Source organism: Artemia sp. Qi Xiang Cuo, chromosome 8 (assembly GCF_049724085.1).
Source record: "Artemia sp. Qi Xiang Cuo chromosome 8, ASM4972408v1, whole genome shotgun sequence".
NCBI classification, from domain to species: Eukaryota; Metazoa; Arthropoda; class Branchiopoda; order Anostraca; family Artemiidae; genus Artemia; species Artemia sp. Qi Xiang Cuo.
Genome location: NC_142801.1, coordinates 19,095,816 through 19,102,939, shown reverse-complemented (window position 1 = coordinate 19,102,939; position 7,124 = coordinate 19,095,816).

The window sequence follows — 7,124 nt, the reverse complement described above, 5'->3', positions numbered from 1 at the left end:
GAAAAATCAGGAAAATGTAACTGTGACAAGGTAAACCATAACCAAACACTACTGAAATAATCCAACTCTTGCATTTCAATGAAAGAAATTCGAAATGATCTTTGAAAAATCAAGAAAATGTAACTGTGACAAGGTAAACCATAACCAAACACTACTGAAATATTCCAACTCTTGCATTTAAACGAAAGAAATTCAAAATCAACTTTGAAAAATCATTAAAATGTAACTGTGACAAGGTAAACCAAAACCACACTCTATTGAAATAGTCCAACTCTTGCATTTCAACGAAAGAAATTCAAAATGAGCTTTGAAAAACCAGGAAAATGTAACTGTGACAAGATAAACCATAACCAAACACTACTGAAATATTCCAACTCTTGCATTTCAACGAAAGAAATTCAAAATGAGCTTTGAAAAATCTTGAAAATGTAACTGTGACAAGGTAAACCATAAGCAGACACTACTGAAATAGTCCAACTCTTGCGATTTCAACGAAAGAAATTCAAAATGAACTTTGAAAAATCAAGAAAATGTAACTGTGACAAGGTAAACCACGACCAAACACTACTGAAATATTCCAACTCTTGAATTTCAACGAAAGAAATTCAAAATGAACTTTGAAAAATCATGAAAATTTAACTGTGACAAGGTAAACCACAACCAAACACTTCTGAAATATTCCAACTCTTGCATTTCAATGATAGAAATTCAAATGAACTTTGAAAAATCATGAAAATGTAACTGTGACAAGGTAAACCACATCCAAACCCTACTGAAATATTCCAACTCTTGCATTTCAACAAAGGAAATTCGAAATGAACTTTGAAAAATCAAGAAAATGTAACTTTGACAAGGTAAACCACAACCGAACGCTACTTAAATAGTCCAACTCTTGCATTTCAACAAAAGAAATTCAAATGAACTTTGAAAAATCAAGAAAATGTAACTGTGACAAGGTAAACCACAACCGAACGCTACTGAAATATTCCAACTCTTGCATTTCAACGAAAGAAATTCAGAATGAACTTTGAAAAATCAAGAAAATGTAACTGTGACAAGGTAAACCACAACCAAATTTGGGGCAGTGGGGGGCCGGTGGTGGGCCTTTGGGACCCCGTTGGTCCTTTGGGAGCTCGATGGGCCTTTGGGGACCGGAGGAGGACCTTTGGGGCACAGGGAGGGCCTTTGGGGGTCCGGGGGGCCAGTTGGGAGCTTGGGGGGCTTTGAGGACCGGGGGCTTCCTTCGGGGTTGGGGTAGGAGGATCGGAACCCTTTGGGGTTGGGTTAGAGGACCTCACAACACTGTTCAAATGAAACTTGTGTATTATAAAGACCACACTCAAAACCTCCTCCAAAATCTCTACAAAAATCTTCTTTTAAAATGTCTCTATCTGTTTCGCCGAAATAGTTCCATAACCTGTCTAAAACGGTTTCGCCCAAATAATCACTAAACGTAAATTCAGCGTGTTCCTTTGTTATTGGCATCTCTGTGCTAACGCATTTCAAATTAATAGGAAACCTTCTCGCGCGCTAAAACAATTCATCGCTAAGATGTTTCTTGCCTAATTGTTTCCATGGCCTTTGGTTATTAATATCCTTTGGAGTTCGACCAAAAGAGTTGTTTCCGAGGCAAAGACATTAATGATATGGATCTATTCCTGGAGAAATGTTTATAGGCGGAAATTTTTAAAGTCTGATAGATGATGTCATTGATTGATTGATCTGTCAAGAAGGGGAAATTAATTTGTTGTTTCTAAGGGGAATTATTGATTCACGATAGGTGAATTGAGGTCGACTGCACAGGTGTTCCAAGGTCGATGTTGTTGTAAGTGCATGCTCTCAGCGAATGTCAAGGTCGATGTTATTGTTGTTGACACACTTTGATTACGCAATCAAGTTCTTGGAAATTCACTTCCCCTTCGATTACTCAATCAATTTCTCGGAAATTCACTTCCCCCTCGAGTCCTAGATCAATAACATTGTTCCCGTTAGAATTCAATGCGCATGTACAACCTTCGCCCCGGAGCTATTACACATAGAAACATCAAATAAATAGACCTTGGAAAAAGAGGTCATTGACCCCATTAACCACGTGTTCTCCCTAATGACTCTATGCCCTTATTTGGAGTCCCGTCCGTATTCTATGCCCATATAAGGAGTCCCGTCCGTATTCTATGCCCATATAAGGAGTCCCGTTCGGAGTAACACCCCCTCCTCTACTCGAAATGCCATTGGAATTTTTTTTTCAGAAAATTTTGTAAATAATTTTTTCTGTTGAATTGAAAATCGAAAATCAAAACAAGGTAATTTTTCGCAGTTCATATTATTGACTTACGAATAAAGTAAACATACCACTCGATGTCTTTTTTTTTGCTCTTTCCAAATATAATAATCATTTTTGTTGGAAATGAATTTTACCCCCCACCCTCTATATACCAATTCAGGGTATATATTTGCACCCTAGGGGGGGGGGGTGAATTTTATTTGTGATTTTAATGAGAGGTAAGTTTAAGCTTTACCCCCATCCCCCTTATGTGCAAATATATACCCTGAACTGGTATATATAAGAGTGGGCATCCGGAATGTTGCATTTGGCTCTTCCCTTCCAAAACCCAAATTCATTACGATAAGTTTTCAAATTAATTTGTAATTTGTCATATTACTAAAAGGAAAGGGGATGCTGGGGATTGGTCACAAAGAAATTGTTTCTAAGGCTCAAATTTGGCTCACTACAGCGTTTTTGGGCTTCCTCTTGGCTTCTAATAAGTTGTTCCAACATTTGTACTTAGTTGAGAGTTATTCGCTCACTGAAGAAAGTTGTAACACACTTTAAAATCGCAACTGGAATGAAAAATAATTAAACGAGGAAAAGAAACACAAATAAAAGACCACTCAGTTAAAAACAACGTTTAATAATTATTACAACAATACAGAAAGCTTTTGCTTTTCGTGCATAAATACAAATATACAATAAAGCACTTGGAGTAACTACCAAGGCCGTACCCAGAGGGGGGGGGGTTAGGGGGTTTGACCCCCCTCCTCCGAAATATTTGTATGACACGTAAAAACGCAACAAGAATGGCTATAGACAAATTTTGTATGCATTTTTGAGTTTTTTGTGCAACCCCCCCCCCCCCCCGAAAGTTTTTTTGAGTAAAACCTCCTGCGAAAAAAAAATCCTGGGTACAGCCTTGATAACTACTATAACTAGATTAGTGTAGCTATAACGATAAGTAGCGGGCAGTCCCCCCATATAGCTATAACGATAAGTAGCGGGCAGTACTCCCATATAGCTACAATGATAAGTAGCGGACAGTACTCCCATATAGCTATAATGATAAGTAGCGGACAGTACTCCCGCCATACAAGCAGACAGTACAATGGCCGGATTCAACCTGCCATGAAAATTCGTGCTGTTCACGAAACCATGGTTTTGGAGTTAATTATCATGTTTTCTGATAGTCATGGCCGTTCACTCTAATGTTAAACATGATTCTTCATTATGGTATGATTATAGGCGTTGACAGAAATGAAAATGAGGTAAACGATCTGAGAGAATGCTAACTCCTATGTTGAATAAATGTTGAATAAAATATGCAAAGTCGACCTTAAAAACTGAAATAAAGCTATGTCGACTTTGCATATTTTATTCAACATATCCGAAAATTGATGCTGAAAAAGCATTTATTCACTCTGATATTTAGATTTTGTTAATTACAATTGTTGTAACTGATAAAAGATGTTGATAAAAAATAAATTATTCACTCTGATACTTAGATTTTGTCAATTTTATCCCACGTACCCGAGAAAGGGATGCTGATATAGAATTTAATCAATCTGATACTTAGATTTCGTCAATTTTATCCCCATGTACCTTAGAAAGGGGTGTTGATATAGAATTTACTCAATCTGATACTTAGATTTTGTCAATTTTATCCGACATATCCGACAAAGGATGTTGATAATGAATTTATTCATTCTAAAATTTAGATTTTGTCAATTTTTTTTATGTATCTGACAAAGGATGTTGATAAAAAAAATTTATTCACCTTTAAACTTAGAATTTGTCAATTTTATCCTATGTATCCGAGAAAAGGATGTTGATATAGAATTTAGTCACTCTGATACTTGGATTATGTCAATTTTAGCCAACATATCCGATAAAGGATGTTGTTAAAGCATTTATTTATTCTGAAATTTAGATTTGTCAATTTTATGTGATGTATCTGACAAAGGATGTTGATAAAAAAATTTATTCACTCTGACACTTACATTCTGTCAATTTTATCCGATGTATCTGACAAAAGATGTTGATATAAAAAAAATTTATTCACTCCAACACTTAGATTTTGTCAACTTTATCCAACATATCCAATAAAGGATGTTGTTAAAGTATCTGTTCATTCTAAAATTTAGATTTTGTAAATTCTATTTGATGTATCTGACAAAGAATGTTGATAAAAAAATGAATTCACTCTGACACTTATATTTTATCAATTTTATTCGATGTATCAGACAAAGAATGTTGATAAAAAAAATTATTCACTCTGACACTTAGATTCTGTCAATTTTATCCGATGTATCTGACAAAAGATGTTGATAAAAAAAATTATTAACTCCAACACTTAGATTTTGTCAACTTTATCCGACATATCCGACAAAAGATGTTGATAATAAATTTATTCTTTCTGACACATAGAATTTGTCAATTTTATCCTATGTATCCGAGAAAAGGATGTTGATATAGAATTTAGTCACTCTGATACTTAGATTTTGTCAATTTTAACCGATATATCCGATAAAGGATTTTGTTAAAGCATTTATTCATCTGATATTTAGACTTTGTCAATTTCATTTGATGTATCTGACAAAGGATGTTGATACAAAAAATTTATTCACTCTGACACTTATATTTTATCAATTTTATTCGATGTATCTGGCAAAGAATGTTGTTAAAAAAAAAATTATTCACTCTGATACTTAGATTTTTTCAATTTTATCTAACATATATGACAAAGGATGTTTATAATGAATTTATTCACTCTGATACTTAGATTTTGTGAATTTTATCCGATGTATATGGCAAAGGATGTTGACAAACAAAATTTATTCTCTCTAACACATAGAATTTGTTAATTTTATCCTATGTATCAGAGAAAAGGATGTTGATATAGAATTGAATCACTCTGATACTTAGATTTTGTCAATTTTATCCGACATATCCGATAAAGGATGTTGTTAAAGCATTCATTCATTCTGAAATTTAGATTTTGTCAATTTTATTTGATGTATCTGACAAAGGATGTTGATAAAAATAAATTATTCACTCTGACACTTAGATTCTGTAAATTTTATCCGATGTATCTGACAAAAGATTTTGATAAAACAAATTTTCACTCTAACACTTAGATTTTGTCAACTTTTTCCTATGTATCCGAGAAATGGATGTTGGTATAAAATTTAATCACTCTTATACTTAGATTTTGTGAAATTGCTGTATTTTCTGTCTAGGAAGCGACTTCAATCGATAATGAATGTTAATAAAAAATTTGTTCAAATTTTTTTTTCATAATTTCCTTAATTAAATTTCTGTATTGTGTATTCAAGAGGTGAATTCAAGAAAGAGTTTGTTACTTACTTACTTACCTACTTACAATTTTTTCATAATGACATATCCAACAACGGATGTTGATAAAGAATTTATTCATTCTGATAGTATTTTCGTGTTTTTTGCAAGTCATTCGTACTATACCTTAAACGCATTCAGATATTTCCTTGATAAAAAAATTTTGTCCGACATATCCGACAAATGATGTTGGTAAAGCATTTATTCAGTCTGATACTTAGATAGTTTTTCAATTATATTCGATGTATCTGACAATATATGTTGATATAGAACTATTAATTCACTTTGACGCTTAGATTTTTTCGATTTAATCCTATGTATTCAAGAAACGTTTGTTGATACAGAATTTATTCCATCCAATACTTAGATTTTGTCAATTTTATCACTTGTATTCGAGAAAGGGTTGTTGATATAGAATTTAATCAAACTGAGTGATACTTAGATTTTGTCAATTTTGTCCAACATACCCGACAAATGATGTTGATAATATATTTAAAGGATCTCTATAAAGAATTTATTTACTCTGGTATTTGGATTTTACCAATTTTATCCCCTGTATTTAAGCAAGGGATGTTGATAAAAAATTTATTAACTTTTAAACTTATATTTTATCCAAGATATCTAACAAAGGATGCTGATAAAGCATTGAATCACTCTGATACTTAGATTTTGTCAATTTTATCCATCATATCCGACAAATAATGTTGATAAAGCATTTACTCAATCTGATACTTAGATTTTATCAATTTTATCCAGCATATCTGAAAAAGGATGCACATTTTGAATCCGTTCCATAAAATAGTTTACCATGTTCTCTCTTGATATTGTAGTTATTGTCTTCTCTTAGTTTGTAATCAATAGAATAATCATTATTCCATTTTGAGTCATACATAATTTTTACTGGTGTGTCATCGATGTCATTTTAAGATACGTAAAAAAAAAGTTGAATAATTTCGAAGTCCAAAAAAATTTTTTAGTCCAATAAAAAAATTAAAAAAAACTGTCAGAAAAAAAAGTTTAAAAAACTGTCAGAAAAAAAGTTAAGAAAACTCAGAAAAAAAAGTTGGGGGGGGGGGGGTTGGAGGGAGGGGGTTGGAGGGAGGGTGGGAGGTTGGGGGAGGAGAGGGAGTTAGGTGCAGGAGTTGGGGGTGGGGCAAAAAGTTGGAGGGGGGCAAAAAGTTGGAGGTGGGGGGAGGGGGTCCTTGGGGTTGGGGTAGGGGACCCAACAACACTGTTCAAATGATAGTTGTGTATTATACCGAACACAGTTGAGAATCGCCAAAATAAAAAAAATATGTATCTCTGAATAGTAGTTAGCATTCCCTCAGATCGTTTACAATTTTGATTTCTGTCAACGCCTATAATCATACCATAATGAAGAATCATGTTTAACATTAGATATGTGAACGGCCATGACTCTATCAGAAAACATGATAATTAACTCCAAAACCGTGGTTTCGTGAACAGCACGAATTTTCATGGCAGGTTGAATACGGTC